Source organism: Corvus moneduloides, chromosome 2, assembly GCF_009650955.1.
Source record: "Corvus moneduloides isolate bCorMon1 chromosome 2, bCorMon1.pri, whole genome shotgun sequence".
NCBI classification, from domain to species: Eukaryota; Metazoa; Chordata; class Aves; order Passeriformes; family Corvidae; genus Corvus; species Corvus moneduloides.
The window spans coordinates 57,946,686-57,963,042 of NC_045477.1; the positions used below are offsets into that span (position 1 = coordinate 57,946,686).

Here is a 16,357-nt window from a genome sequence, read left to right on the forward strand (position 1 = left end):
GTTCCCTCACCTAGGTAGATGCCAGAGGTGGTTCTGCCTATCTCTAGTCTCACTCAATGCCCTTTGTTATAACATTCAGATTTAATCTAACTTCTTATCAGTCAGTAGATCTTTCATTCTCCAGGTTGAAATTATTGATGTTGGATATGACAAGGGTAATTTAAAAAAAAAATAAATAAATCAAAACCATTTATTTTGGAAATGGTTAATGAGGTATTATCAGCTAGCAGACAAGAAGTCATTTTTCTACAGACGTTTCAGGGTCTGGCTTTAAAAGGTTTTTCCCTGCAATTATGTTACCCTACCCACAAATGCAGTTTTTCCCTTAGTTCAAATGACAGAAGCCCATGTACTGGATTGAAGTGTTCCAGTCCTTCAAATTCACATTGCACAATGATGCTGAGCACTGGGAGCTCTATCCTTTCGTTTTCTGTTTTTAAAATCTAGGAGGGAAACACACAAAAAAAGACAGCAAAGGAAGTTAGGAAACATGGTAGGCATATATACACTATAATATGTTCTGTATATATCAGAATCATACACAAATTTCATCTCTAGACTATTTTGTTATTGTTTATTTTCTGGCAAGCCTTATTTGGAGACATAAATATTTTGGGCAAGGCATCAAAAGACAGTGTTGTACAGAACTGCCCATACTCTCTCTCTAGAGTCTCAAGCAATTCCAGACCAGTTCCCACAATGAAAATGTGTTGTGTGACCTCATGGAAGTGGGCAGAAATGTACCTCCACAATTTTTTCAGTCCTCTGGGCCTCAACTGTGCACCCAGTCTATTTCAGAGTGAGAGGGGAGATCTCTAAATATCTCCTAGATGTGGCTCCTTAGAGGTCCTTTCCCTTTCCCTTGCCTTGCCACCAGACTCTCATTCTTTTAATGTTTTCCTACTACATTTTTCTTAAAAGCAAACAGAAGGATAGGCTACAGTTGTAGCAATTTTCCTAAAGTGCAATTTTTGTCTCAATATATATTGTCCCCAAATGTTTTAAGATCTCAGGAAAAGAGGCTAATGGCAAGGAAGAATATGTATTCCCGTGGCCAGAGGGATAGGGATAAAAGATGGAGCAGGGGAAGGAAGACAAGGTTGTAGAATGAGAGACAGTGATGACATTTGTTTTCTCAGATGAAAAGCTGTTGTCCTTTGAGAATGCTTAGCATATTTATCTTTTAAGGGAGGAAAAAAAATTCCCACTAGATAGACTGAAAATTTGACAAAGGTCTGAGAAATAAGATCTTCTCAGAAGATCTTTGTCTGTAGGTGGGTAAAGTCATAATAGCTCTGTTTTTCTTGGTTTCCTTTACATGAGAAAAACTGAGTAAGAATGCCTTACTATGCATAATTGTAAGGATATTCATTTCTTGGAGTTCTTTTTGCACTGCATCTCTGTCAATTGAAAGGTCAATTTAGTTATTTTTCCCTCCCTCACATCCTATACTGGGAGAAAAAAACCAACACCAAAACATGTAGACAGGTCTTTCAGATTTCAATGAAAATAACAGCTGTTACCCATCAGAGCAGCTTCCACCCAGAGCGAGGATGACATCTCCGCAGTGACTGAGATTTTCTCCCAACAGCCAGAGCTTCATCTCAGGCAGAGCCAGGCGCTGCTTTGCTTAGCAGAAGCAACTGTTGTGATTTCACTAACCTCCTCTGCTTTGGGTCTGAAAGGAAACTTTTGATCTGACTGCATCTACCACGTTATCGTGCAGATGATGGAGCATATTGACTGCAAAAATCGCTAGGCTCAGCATTTGTTTGTTTGTTTGGCATGGTGCATGCAGAAACTTTGGTTTCATATTGTTTTGGTCAGATGTAGGTTTTACATTCCCTTCTTTTTGCCTGATCAGTGCACTGGGAAGACCACCAATCTTTTGGGTGGGCTCTACAACAGTCTCTTATTTCCCAATTTATTTAAATTCAGGGTATGAAATCATTGCAACAAAACCACAAAAGCCATGGAGTTTACAGACAAGCTAAAGGCTCTTCTCCAGTGACTTAGATGCAATTATAGTATAATACTAAGCAAGCAAATATTGTTTAGTAAGGACTTTGTTTCTCCCCTAAACCAGTGAACGGTTAGAAAGACAGTCACTTCACACCCGTGTGCCTAACAACAGGCCAAGCATGGATGCAGTACAATAGTGATTCAAGTTCAGCAGATAAGCTGGAAACAATCATGGACTTCCATACTGACCTTAGTCCATCAACATGTGTCCCATAGGCCAAATGAGAAGATCATGAAATACTGTAGGGCAGAGAAGCAGGCAATGGGCTCATCTGTAGCATGGGAATGTGAGATAGGTGGGACAACTGAGTGTGCCCGGAGTCTGGGGTAATTTTGACAGCTCTTGCACCCCTTACACTAAGCCATCCGTGCTGGAAAATGTATTTGATAAGAACATTTCAGCTAGAGGTTGGAAAGGACACTTACTGTGTTTCCCAGCAGCACTCAGTAAAAGAGTCTGTAGGTTGAGAGTAATGAATTACATAAGAGCCATAAGAGATACAGAGTTTTAATAACTAACTGAGGGTAGATCTTGCTATAAAAAATCTAGCTCTAGTTGGAGGTGCGTGGTATGCTTGAAACTGGGTTCAAGATTGTCAGAACCAAAGTGTTGCTACATCAAGCAGTGGTGGGCAGCAATAGACAAGCCAAAGCCAGTCATGAGTAAGGATGTTTGTCTGCATAAAAAGGCAGCAGCACCATTTATTTTTTCTCCAGCTGCTGGCTTTCAGACAGCCTTTAGCAGTGCCCCAGCCTGGCAGTGCACCTTTGTGTCCTGGGGTGCACGGTGCTGTTACTTCTGTTTGCAGGCAGGGCATCTCCCAGCAGAACTAACACTGCAGTTCCTGAACAGCTTTCACTAATTGAGCTCTGCACATTAAGTGTGCGGTATTAAGGCATGATGTTGTGGCTTTTTACATTGTCTGCAAGTATGCAGAGCTGCTGTGCATTACTGGGGCTTCTCAAGAGACCTGTTAACTGCTTTTTAATATTTCAACCTCTGACATGGGTGTTAATGTGGTGTTATAATTGGAAAAGTCTCTCTCCCTTACTCAGCAGTTTTGCTCCATGTGTGTGTTCCAAGACTTACTTGCTGACTTTATTGACACACATAATAAGTTTATTGCTTCTCTTCTTGCTCTATACTGTTATTGCCAAGTCCCAGGCACGCAATCTTCAGTCTTGATGGAAATACATAAGCTAAAAAAGCATAAAATCTGACTTCTTTTATCCAGGCCTGGGGCTGCAAAGTTGTTAGGTAGTAAAATGAGAGAAGAGGGGGGGAATGCATCATTTCAATACCAAAAAGAGTTGATCCAGCCCAGCAGTCCTGTCAATACAGGTTAACAGAGTACTTTTTCATGGTATGTCTCTGGCCATGAAGACCATTTGTTTCCCGTCAGTATAATATCAGGTTATCCCTTAGTTATTTAAAATTAGATTTGTCTGGTATTTTATACTTTCCAGGTTTGTCCACAAAAGCCTGAACCAGAGTTCATAGAAACAGAATCTCAGAGTATCTTAAGTAAGAAGGCATCCCTAAGGATCACTGAGCCCAACTCCCTGCTGTTAGTTAGGACTGCCTAAAACTAAACCATACAACTCAGAGCATCATCCAGACACTCCTTGAACTCTGACAAGCTCGGTGTTTGTGACCACTTCCCTGGAGAGCCTGTTCCAGGGACTGACCACCCTCTCAGTGAAGAGTTACTCCTTGCCCCAAAATCTGGCCATACTGATTTCTGCTGAAGAGTGGCCAAAAGTAGCAAACTGGGCATTTGATTTTAACTTTGGGTTTAGGAGGAGCAGTGCTGCCTTGAATAAAATGAATTTTTAAGAAGGGAAAGAATAGAAGAGTGGCTGTGAATTGTTAGGATCAGTGGGAGAAGTGGAGATTTCCTACCACCATGCAGAGTAATTTGAAAAGGATGGGTTGAGTAAAAAGAAACTCGTTTGATATAAAATGTTAGCATATCCCTACACAAGTAACTTACTACTGAATCACATTTCCCTGCATTCATTAAGACCTTTTTATTTTCTTCTTTTTATGCTTCTTTTTAGGATTTCCACAGATTGGCTTCAACATCAGCTTAAGTCTTTCAGCAGAGTAGGGAAAATTGAGTTTGGGGATTTGGAAGCTGATAGTAAGGCTAAACCTAGGAACTGGCTGGTGTCATGACAGCTCAGCCACCCCAAGGCAAAGAAGGACTGGTACAGAAGATGCAGAGGAGGGGAAAGTCTTGCAAAGCCATGTTTGTGACTTGTGCTACTGCTTAGGAGAAACAAGCCATAAAATAATGACTTGTACAGGGTTTCTCACCAGCAGAAGTTGTCACACAACCATGCCAGGTCAGGTTTTAGTTACATCAGCTTCCTGAACTGGCCTGCCACTGTTCACACTCAGTGGTAACAGCACTGGAAATGGGTGGGAAAGGACATTCAAGGGCAGGGGAAAGGGAGCTTGACCACACCATCTTCATGTGAGCTTCAGCTTACAGTGTAAGAGCTGTAGCTGTGGGAGAGGGCTTAGAGCAAGGCACACACCTGCATCGCCGTCTCTGAGTACATCATCTGGTCTGGTGAATGTCACTATTATGGTGAATAACCACTATTAGGGCAAGGTGCAATCTTTGAACAATTAATTTCATGCCATGCTTACTTGCAGTGGTAAGAACCACAAATGACTCTCTAGGTTTCGTTTCCTCTGTGTGGTCATGGATTTTCCAGACAAGCTCAGCACCTCTCTGTGCAGCCCAATCAAGCAGTCCTAAAATCCCACGAAGGAGATTGACATTGTGCGCTCCCTCAAATTCAGCTTCCATGTATCCCAGCACTGATTTGCTGTGTTGTTTCTGAACAGTGAGTGGGTGCTCAGGTTCACTTTGTCCATGCAAAAGTGAGCCTCATAATCCCACCACATGAGCAGAGCAGTACTGCAGCAGGAGCCACTGTAGCATGGCCTCTTGTGTTAAAGCATTGCCAACATCACTGAGCAGCCTGTGAGAGACAGCTGCATTCCCTTCCCACTGTACAGTTTTGACAAGGATAAAAAGGAAATACTCAGATGTCCTGTGGGAATGTGGGTGATCTCGGATATGAAGGAGTGAAGTGTTAATCACTCATTGCATTTTTGTAATGAGGAACCACATTAACTGTGTCATTTGGTATTATTGCTTGGAGGGTTGGGGAACTATGTTACATTCATTCTGCTCTGATTCTGCACATAGTGAACATTCTGTGCAACTGGACACCTTGCCATAGAGAATAAATCTGCTGGAAAAATGCTGTGATTGATTAAGGGTGGTCTTGTTAACTAGAGACCTTCCCAAATGGCAACATCTGCTTCAACAAACCATGAGAAATAGAAGTACCAGCAAAAACAATAATGCCAAACTCACAGCAGCAGGTGCTGACTTTGGAACAGTTGTCTTTTCATTTTTAAAATCTGTTACTACTTTGCCAATGTTCTATAGGTATGCCAGGTGACTCAATTTGCCTTTTTTATTTATTTATTTTTGGCAAACTGAAATAACATGATACTTTTGAATAAATCTGAATAAAACAAGAAATGTATTTAATAGAACTTAAAAAAAAATCTGAAGGTCTGGTAGGTCTGGTAGGAGTTTTAAACGATATATTTTTGTTACAGGAGCTATTTTTATTTTAACCATTTTTGTTAGCACAGCAAAAATAAAAAGCACAAACAAATCTTTTCATGTTATTCCAGACGCACCATTTGTCTGCTCCAGCATAAAAAAGGATTATTTTAATCACTCAAAGATGCAAGGTTTTGGATCTCAATGCAGCTCCCAGGGTATCTGTCTACTCCTGGTTCCAAACCATGGTGCAGCAAAGGGGAACAGCACAGTTCTGGTCTCTTTCTGCACCTGTGAAGAGCTGGAATTTGCTGCAAAGCCAGGTAGCACAGAAGTTAAATAATTTGGAGAAATACTCTGCCAGAATGCTGGCTCAACATCTGCCCAAAGTCTTCTCTGGCACTGAGAAGAGGCTGCCACAGTCAGAGGGAGCATTTCCACCCTGCAAGGATGGGGCTGAAGGCAGCAGGCTCTTCCTGCAAGAAGGTCTGGCTACCATGTCTGCCTGAAGATTGAAAGTGGTGGCTTGCTGCCAGGAAGAAAAGGCTAGGAAAGCCGATGACTTTGGGAACAGTAGCTCCCTGTCAAGTGAAGAACACCACTAAATGCCATGCCAGCTGCAGCCCGTTGCCAGGTGGGGCCTGTAGTGAGGGGAGGGATGATACTGAAGAAGGGCAATTTCTCACTTCCCAGTACTGTGTTTCCAATTAAGGGGAGTCACCATTAAGTAGCTAGATGTTTCATGTCTCTGGAAGTATCCTGGGGGCCCAGGAATACCTTATCCTCTCCCCTGCCGAAGGCAAGGATGCCCACACACACTTGGGCGTGGTCACTCAGGGAAATCAGGTCTCTCCTGGGACTTTGTCATATGGTTTTGCCCCCTTTTTCCCCCTGGCACCAGGCAGAAATCTCTGAGTACCTGTAATCATTTTATATTGGGTTTGTGGTTTGGGTTTTTTTTCCCCAAAACCATGGTCCCATTCTTTTCAGGAGACCTTGCTGTGGTCCCTTGATGGCATAGCACTGATGCTGATGAAAGCATCAGATGTGCCACTGCCTGACTCAGCTTGTGGGTGTGCCTACAAGAAAGGGACTGGCCTATGCCACTTGGTCTTGGCACACCACAGGCAGGGGATGGGGCATGGTGGCACAGTTTTATAGGGCAGCATCGTTTCAGCCAGGCAGGGTTGAACCCTTGTCCTCTCAGCACAAAGACAGGCAGGAGGTTTTCTGGCTCCTCTGTTCCTTTACCTGCCACTGAGTATAACCTAAGAAGTTGGAAACTGAAGCCAAGCACTGATCCTTGGGTAGAAGCGTGGGTGTCCAGGGGCCTGGACTGGGTTTTGTTTTGTCAGCAGCTGGTTAGCTGCATCTGTGAAATGATGCTCTGAACAAGGAGAAGTCATACTCTCTATTTTTAGATATTTAACTTGGCATGACATGAACGGCTCTCAAGCTAAATAACGAAGCTGTTTTCAAATAGAGATGTTGTGCACTCACTGGGAAAATCCATTAAAGAAAACAGTTCTTTAAAAATGCCGTAAAAAAATACTGCACTGCAATGATGCAGGAAGTCCTTGCATTTGCTGCATTACCAAACAAGAAGAAAGAGAAGCATAGAGGAGGCTAAGCCTGTCTATTTGTTATCTTACACACTGTTTGGAAAAAGAAAAGAAATCCTGCAGTTTGAGTATGTGTAATCTTGGAAGCTCTGAGCCTCAGGCACAGACAAGAAATGGGACAAATTCAGGTGTCATTTTCACTTTCCCTCTCTGTTTGGAAGATTAGCTGGCTAAGCAAAACACTTCTGTATCTGGGTAACAAAGCAAGATGTGGCAGTTCTTCAGGGCTGTGGGTGTTCACTGTGGATTTTACTGACACACTCTTGTACGCTTTAGGGGGAAATTGTCTTAGTGTGGGATGGGCAGAAAAGGTTAAGAAGCCACTGCTCTTGTGTGTGATAATATTTTTTTCTTTATTTCATTTTCACTGTACAGCAAAATAGTTATTTTGCTTTCAGTTGTTAATGAACTGAGCACTGCCATCTTGTGGGCATTTTTAGCAAGTGAAATGATTCTTGAAAATCTGCAAAGGGCAGGAAAAAAAGCAATCCATGAAGATCTTGCCAACGGATTACTTTCCACCTCCATTATGATGCCTCTGTTTGCATCTGTAGACTCGTCTGTATAAACCTAAAAATTCAATGAATAAATCTATATGAAAAGTGTAATATAATTTTAAAAGCCGATATGTATCTCTTTCTCCCTTTTTATTTTTTTTGGGGGGGGGGGGGGGAAGGGGGAGGAGTTGAATGGAGATTTATCAGTATCATGTGAACTTTGCAATCAGGAGCATCAGGATTTCTCTGCACATTTCCGAGACCACTTCAACAGACCATGAGCTCAAAATCCAATGATTGTATTTAAAGTTTATTGACTCATGGACTCATGGTGGAGTGGTGATTCTGTGAAGGTATCTTGGATCCAAACCTATCAGCTCTTTCTGACAGGTATTAATTGAAGGGCCATTCTTTCAATTCTCTTTTAGGCAGCAGCAGTGAGACAGAGTCATTCGAAACACTCTAAGGTGAAACCAGGAGCCTGAAATATTTCAGTCTCAAGACTGCTCAGCATGGTTCTCCAGCACAGAGAGATGCTAATACAGCCTGACTTTGTGAAAATCATAGAGTAAAGCATAAATTTAAAGAGAGAAGTTCTCCTGTTGTCTAATGAGTTACTTTTTACACAGGCAGATAGTGAAGGGACAAGGGAAAACCATTTTAAAACAAGGGAGAAGTGATTTAGATTAGCTATCAGGAAAAAAATTTTTACCCAGAGCGTGGTGAGGCACTGTCAGAGGCTGCCCAGAGAAACTGTGGGTGCCCCATCGCTGGAAGAGTTCCAAGCCAGATTGGATGGGACCCTGGGCACCTTCTGCTACCTGGTGTAGTGGAAGGTGTCCCTGCCCATGGCAGGGGGGCTGGAACCATGGGATCTTTAAGGTCCCCTCCAGCCCAAACCATCCTGTGGTTCTATGAGTTTAGAGAAAGACTTTAGGGACAATTGTCAGTGTAACAGGATCAAGGCATACCTACACACTGCTGCTAGAGAAGTCAAAATACATTACAGAGGGTCAAGAAAATGAACCATAGACACTCATTAGAGTTTCTTTTCTCCAAGAGGCATTGACAATGCCAGTGTATCTACAGCAATGAAGGCAAAAGTATGGCAAGAATGGGTATTGGTGACAACCCACTTCTATATATCATAAATAAAAAAAAAAAAAAAAAGGATACTTCAGTTACATACCACAGAGGCTGCTGAGAGCAATTCAAAATGGGGAGGCAAAGCCATCTCTGACTGGTGCTTCAGGTGATGTCTAGACTACAACAAGGCGCCAAACCATTGGCTCAAAAACCTGGTCATTGCCAACAGCCTGGAATAACAATGATATTGTCCAAGACAACAACATTTCTTGCCTCCTGCCAGGAATAAAGTGTGTGTCACTTGATGGTGAGGGACTTTTCCTCTGACTCAACGCCTGAGGTAAAATCTTCAGTGACCAAAGTCCCCCGCTTACAATCCCTCAGTCCAAGAACAGTGCCCTCGCACCTGTCTTCTGCAGTTTTTTGGGCTATGCTTGTGGTTTTTTGGGCTTGTGGTGAATGCTACAGATCCCAAACCAGCTCTCAGTCCATCTCCAAAGAGAAGACCCTCTGACTAGAGCCAAAAGATAGAAAGTTGGAGGGAGCTTCCCATGTCCGCAAAGCAATCCTACCCCCAAAGCCTTTGGAGATAGAGAAGATAGATGTGGCTGCATAGTTGAGGTATATGCATATATTATATTTTTTAAGTATATATATGTGTGTGTGTGTATGTGTGTGTATATATATATATATATACACATATATATAGTATGTACGTATGTATATTTTGTAAGCTAATCAGCCCTGAAGAAATTGGTGCAGGGCTGTGTCAGTACCAGAGGCCCTGCAGCACAAATGTGCAATGCACGTGGGCTTTCACTGCTATGAGAAGGTGGGCAACAGCCCACCATGTGGACTGTCTACTTTGGGATGTGCTCACCGAACAAGTCCTTAGAAGCAGCCTAAAAAAAACACACTGACGTGACCACAGGAGGGCTGCTTCTCCTCCACTGGTCCTCCAGTCCTTCCCACTGCCCCAGAAATCCCCCATGACCAGTGAAAACAATTTGCACGATGAACAAACTGCATGTACGTGGCATATGGGTATCATTGGTTATACATCCAGCAGTCAGTCCTGGTTCTTTTGAAAGCCTTATTTCTTCACCTGTAAAACAGGCTTAATAGTAACATGGTTTGAGTTTAGTTTGTTTTGTTTTTTTCAAAGAACATGGAAAGCCACAGCTCAGAAGTCCTTCATGTAACAGATAAAAGCTATTAACAGTGTCTTCGTGGCTCTGGTCAATAAAGCGGAAATAAATTGCTTAGCTAGAAAGGATTATGAACAGTTTTATTAATGTTTGCAAAGTACTTTGAGGCTCTAACATGGGCAGTGGAAACAAATATTGTATAAACATGATGTTATTAAATGACTGCTCATCTCTGGGAAATGGCATGGGAGCGGTTTTTCCGTATTTGTCGTGACTCAGTAATTCCAGGTAAAACACACGTGTTTCACAACTTAAAAAAAGAGAGAACTCTTAACTGTCAGCTCTGTCAACACATCTGAGGAGTCAGAAGCCAAGCCATGTTTTTCCTGGCTTGCCAATTAACGCCACTAGCGGCAATGTTACAGGGGAAATGCTCCTTGCCGTTGCATTCCATCCTATTCCACAGGATTTCACCTGAGGATGTGAGTATTCTGCCTGTAGGTGAAGGGCTGAGACAGTGTCAGTCACTGCTTATTTAACAGTGCTGCTGACAGACAATGAATCCAAAAGCCTTCAGCTCTCCCTCCCCGTTCAGTTCTGGCTCAGCAGAGTTTCTATATGTAGAACTGCCAAACATTTCTTTTGATTAATAAAAGCAGCAATGACTAAATTCACATCGAGGGTCAGTACGCTGGGTGAGAAACACCATTTTCACGGAGTCGCTCTGAAGAATGCAATTTGAGGTACTGAATTACATGATTATTTTTTGTCAAGATGCTGAAAATTATTCATCTTCTCCCTGCCCTAACAACCCATCAAAATGTCACTTCTTTTTCAGTGCAGCTTCTAACCAGTGATATTTAACACGGGTAATTATGCCTCTTCAAATGCAAAGTAGTCAAGTTTTGTAAAGCATGATGCATGGAGCAGTTTTACCAGCTGTTTTCCCGAGCCTGAACTTCTGAGCTAGACTAATACACTGTGATCCTGATGCAGGACTTCTGGTGGTTTCATGAAAAGCATCGGAAGGCGAAAACGTTGTTGTATTGTATTTCTACTGTGTTTGGATGCTGGCCCATGTGGGCTCCAACACCCCCAGAAGCAAGCTGAAGCTGGCCTTGCGGCCATCAACAGTGCTCTGAATATGGCTTATGGAAAAGTTCCATTTAGTTTTACACTTGCAATAACATTGTGCCTTGTATGTTGTTTTTTGTTAGCTGAAAAGCATATGTTTTGACTTTTCCCATCAACGTAGGAGCAATGGCTTGTATTTTAAGTCATGGGACAGAAAAGAAATAACAAAGTCAAGGGTTTCTTTCCAAGCTGCTGCACCTACGCAACATTTTACAAGCTTTTTTCGCTAATTTGCATAATTGCTTTTTGCTATTTTTTACTCACTTCTGCTAATTATCATCACTCAATTTTTTGCACAGAATTAACAACTTGTGAGGACATTTTCATAGCACAGAAGTAAATTTTCTCTGTGAGGGTATTTAATTATTCAATTCTAGCCAAAAGTGCTGACACGCATAAAATGCATCAAACATATTACCCTCTTCACTGGTCCATAGAAAATCTAATAAAATCAAGAGGCACAGAAAACCTTTTGCAAGGTGTTCAGACACTGGAAGACTGGATTTCATCATTTATATGGATTTATTGAAGCTGGTTGATTACCTATTAATTGATTACTACTAACTCTTGTCCAATTTTACATTAGTGGCCAACAGCCATCACCCTTCAGACCTTGCTAGATGATGCACAGCAAGCAGAAATTTGCTCTGATGACATCAGCTGTGAAGCAAAAACCTACTCAAACTAGTAAAGGTATAAAGACCTGACACTGGGTATAAATGCCATCTTGTTACATGCTGGACTTCAGATACTCTCCATCCAATAAGTATTAAAAATATCAAAAACATACAGGTTTTTTCTAATACCAACATCACAGTTTTTGAAAAATAATCACTCTAAAATTGAATAGCTGTAGATTTTACTAGCAGACCCATCAACTACCCATCTCTCATTACACCAATTTCTACTATGACTGTAAAAACAAGCTCCTCCATGATGCCGAAACATAAATAATTCTTGGCAAAATGATAACAAAACCCGTAAGATTTCTAATAGATCTAATTCTGGAAGGATACTTATTTGACAGTCAAGTAAACTGTTGATGTGAAGGGAAGGACTTTTGAGCATGAACTGACTAGCATGATTCCATTTTATTTAGTTAATGAGAACCCCAATTTAAAAAAATTCCCCTAATACACCAGTGCTGGTATATTGGTACATACTACGACCCAGCCTGCCTTTTTGAAGCTACTTTGGGTGACACCTCAATCTTCTGAATGTCTCCAGAGGTACTTTCCTCTTCTTGGTGACTGTAGAGAGAATTTTAAAACCCTGTTAGGAAAGAATATTTCATCAAGCAAGTCAAATTTAGATCCCCTGCTAAGCTGGGCAGAATAGATCCCACATAAATATACAAACTGAACATTAAAAGAAAGCTGTTTACTCATGTAAGTTTACTCTGGGTGCTGCAGTGAGTGAACCTGCCCACCTGAAAGATGGCTCTGGTGATTCTTGTAGCTTGTGTGAGATCCTCAGTATTTCTTAGAGATTGAAGCCCCTTCCAGATGACACCCCAAGCTGGGGGACTGTCCCCGTCTCAAAGATGACAGTTTCATAACATCCATTTTTATAGTGTGGATTTACACCTGAGGAGAAGGTTATATGTCAGAATGGGAACACTGCATTGGTAAACCTTGCCTTTCATTTTGTAGGATGGGAGATTCACCCATGCCAGTTATTGCAGGCAAGACAACAATTAAATGAGCCCTGGGGACAGTCCAGCTCACAGCAGGCACCATGGCTGGATCTGGCTGCCTCTGAGAGCACAGGAGCATGGGCACCTCTCTTGGACTAAGCTGACACCAGCTCAGCCCCACAAGGGGACTTGGTGCCCAATGTGCAGGCAATCAGTTCAGAAATCGTTAACTGGCCTCAAACTACCTAAACTACCCCTGGAGAGATTGAAGGTGTCATCACGTTCAACAGAGCAGACACTGAAATACTGGTATTGGAAAACCCAGGGTGCTACTTTTACCTAGCAGCAAGGACCTTTTTTTTTAAGAAACCATCCATTTGCAGAACGATGTGCACCTAAAGTTTTATCCTCAGTGAGTATTCTTGATTTTTGTTCACAGGCTGCATGTAGATAATACTTCTCTCTTAGTGACACACCATACTACACACAGAGGAGTCAGACACAGCGGTGATTATCTTGTGGACAATCCCTTGTTTCTCTTGGAAACGTTTCAGGGGTGAAGTAACAGGAACCACACTGAAAAAAAGTCAAACAAACAGTACAGTATTATGGCAACTGATTACATTGCATTCAAAAAAACATTAAGGGTCTTGCTCTATCTCCTTTTTCTTTTTTTTTTTTAACTTGCACGTATGTTTTTTTTCCCAATCCCTGTCCTTCCTCCAGCACCACCTCTCCAAAATCTTCCTGCTGGGATTCATGTACAAAGCAAAATAGCTAAATTAACTGTTCAGTACTGTTCCCAGAGGAGATCCAAACTGTAGGATACACACTGGTTTCAAGGCTGCTAGTCAAGCAGTGTATTTGACTGTGAAATTAAAGATGGCCCTGGGGATTCCTTCTGTGGTCACACAGATGAGCAGGGTAAATTTCAGTATACAATACATAACATTCAGAGCAGGATGATCACAAAGTTGGTAGTTAAGGCAAATTAATGGTCAGTCAAGTAAAAAAAAATTGTCATGATCATGCAATGATCATTTATCACTCCTGTAACTTCACAGATTGTTCCTATTCCTAACAAAGCGCTTTAGAGTATCCCAAAACTTGAATTGCACCAATAATGAAATCATTCTTGGAAAATATTAAGTTCAAGGCTAGTTACCATGTTCCACCACAAATTATCTGGCCTTAAGTACACATTTGCTTCTAAACTCCTGGAACTTAGACACAAATGTATAAATAAGCATTTACCCTAAAACTATTTGGCCTGGGAAAGGAAAAGCTCTAATTTAGAATACAACATGGAGAATGTACTTCTTTAAAATCAGGATAGTCCAGGTTAAATGCCTCTGATTGCAAGGCAGTATGGCATGAAGCAAGAATCCATTTTTCAACAGAGCAAATCAAACCAGAATGCAAATAGAGTTAACTACGCTGGAAACCATAAACTCTGGGATGACTGACTGTGAAACACCAGTGTCACGAGCTGGCACTAAATTACACCACCTGTTGATTGTGCTTTGCTTCACTTTCTGGAAGGGGTAAAGGTACAGTTTTATGGCAGGAGAACTGCCTAAACTCCAGCTGGTGTGTACACAGCTCTTGGTATCTGAGTCTAGACTCAGAAGCAGACACAGCCTCCTACCCAGACTGGCTGAAAAAAAGTTATTTATTTGAGCCACTGCCACAGGGACAAAGAGCCACCACCCACTTCTCCCCATCTGGTAGTGCTCAGGCATCGCCAGATCAAGCCACAGCTTGTGTCCTCATTCTTATCATGAAGCATAATGAAAAGGAAGGGGAAAGGGAAAGGGAAAGGGAAAGGGAAAGGGAAAGGGAAAGGGAAAGGGAAAGGGAAAGGGAAGAAAGAAGAGGCAAGATAGAACAAGAAACAAGAACAAGATAGAAATAGCTATACTTCTAGCTAACCACTTTCGAATGTAGCCAACATTTTAAAAAAATAATAAATTATTTGAATACTTTCTGTCATCTATGTTTAAATCAAATTTCACTTAGAGCAGCAGATTTCTGTATTACTAATATTTTGCTACAGGGCTGCCCACTAAACCAAGGGCTGCTTCCCAGTAGACCCCTCACTCTGCCACAAATTGCACAACAACACAACGAAACAGAAATAATACATCTGGAAATACATGATATATTTAAAACCTGCAATCAAAGAGAGCCCAGTGGGGAGCAAAGAACACTGGTATGGGCTCTATGGCACTTCCATGGCATGGACCCTCTGCCCCCGAATACAATCTGCCTGATACATGCTGGAAAACCTCACCAGGCCAGCCCTTCATTCCTGATTGTCCTTGGCATGGATTCAGGTTTAACCATGCTGGCTTCAGCCAGATAGATTACTGAGGGAATGAGGGAAGATGGATAAATTCACCCACTGGTCTGAGGGCCAAAAACATCTGCTGGAGTCATGGAGTTGTTGGTTGGCTGAGTTCACATATAAAGGAAGCCCTCTGGGAGCTGGTACCCAGCTCTTTGGAGTTTTGAGGGTTGTCCTCGGAGACCGCAGCATTTTGCTACCTAGGGGCAGGAGAATGTCAAACCAACCAAGAAATCTTGCAGCCTATTAACACAGCATGACACAGGCAAAATGCTCTGTGAATATCAAAAAGATATTAAAATCAGGAGGGGTTTTTTAAAAGAAATCCTTGAGTCTGCACACAGCCCAAAGGCTGAGCTCACTCCACTAAATTAAAGGTTTCAGATGTGCAAAGATTTGTAGTGCATCCATCTCAGGAGATGTGAATGTGGCACCAAAGTGATGGGCAGCTGCACAAGTGCCAAAGACAGTTAAAATGTTGTAGCTTTTCTTTTTGAGTAGCAGAACCCAAACAGAATTAATATTGAGATTAAATAGGAGGATCGTTTCTCTGCAATTTTCAGAGGAAGTTTCTTATCCCTGATGCTTTATAAGTATTTCATGTGGTGGTGTTTGGCAACAGTGTTATTCAGATTCATTTGTGTGATTCACTTCACCAGGTTTTGGAATCAATGGCTGTTGCTGAAATAACTCACTAGTCCACAACACTCTGGATTAAGTAAATTTTAGAAACACCTTAATCTTTGATGCCTAGATAAGATTAATTTTAAAAATCCATATGTTAAATAAGTAAATTTATAATCCAAAAGCTGCATACTGTGACCCTGTACCAGACCTTACAGCTGAGTTTTGCCACTCTCTGATGACTAAGGAGTTGCAATAAGTGTTGTCCTTGTGGTATAAATACAATTTCCTAGCAGTCTGCTGTGTCTGAGTCATCCCAAACACTAAAGGAATAAAAGGTCTCTCCCTTCATTTTTTGCTTCTCATATCTGAGCAGAAGGCATGGAACATTTTAAAGACCATTCCCTGGTTCAAAGCTCGTTGAAATCAGCAGGAGCCTTTCTGCTGAATTACTTAGTTTTGGATCAGAGCCACCATTCTTTAATATGTTAAACAGTGAAGTTTAAAAGTTACCTCCTTCCATTACTAGTCTCAAAATATGGAGATGTTTTATAACAGTTATGTTTATAATTGGAGATTGCAAATCCCATTAACCTGGTCACTATGGGAAATGCATATATAGATACAAGGTAAGAGCCTGATCCT

General features: G+C 41.7%; 1 long non-coding RNA gene across 2 annotated transcripts; it reads right to left on the minus strand.

Annotated features, from left to right (window-relative positions):
• Positions 1–7,903: 7,903 nt before the first annotated feature.
• On the minus strand, positions 7,904–14,593 carry LOC116439808. 2 transcript variants are annotated; one of them, XR_004238285.1, is made up of 3 exons: positions 13,081–14,593; positions 12,535–12,691; positions 7,904–12,355 (listed from the first exon to the last, which is right to left on the minus strand). It is a non-coding gene; the product is annotated as an uncharacterized LOC116439808 (long non-coding RNA). The 2 variants fall into 2 exon arrangements; XR_004238286.1 differs by having other exon boundaries at positions 13,137–14,589.
• Between the last annotated feature and the right edge of the window lie 1,764 nt (positions 14,594–16,357).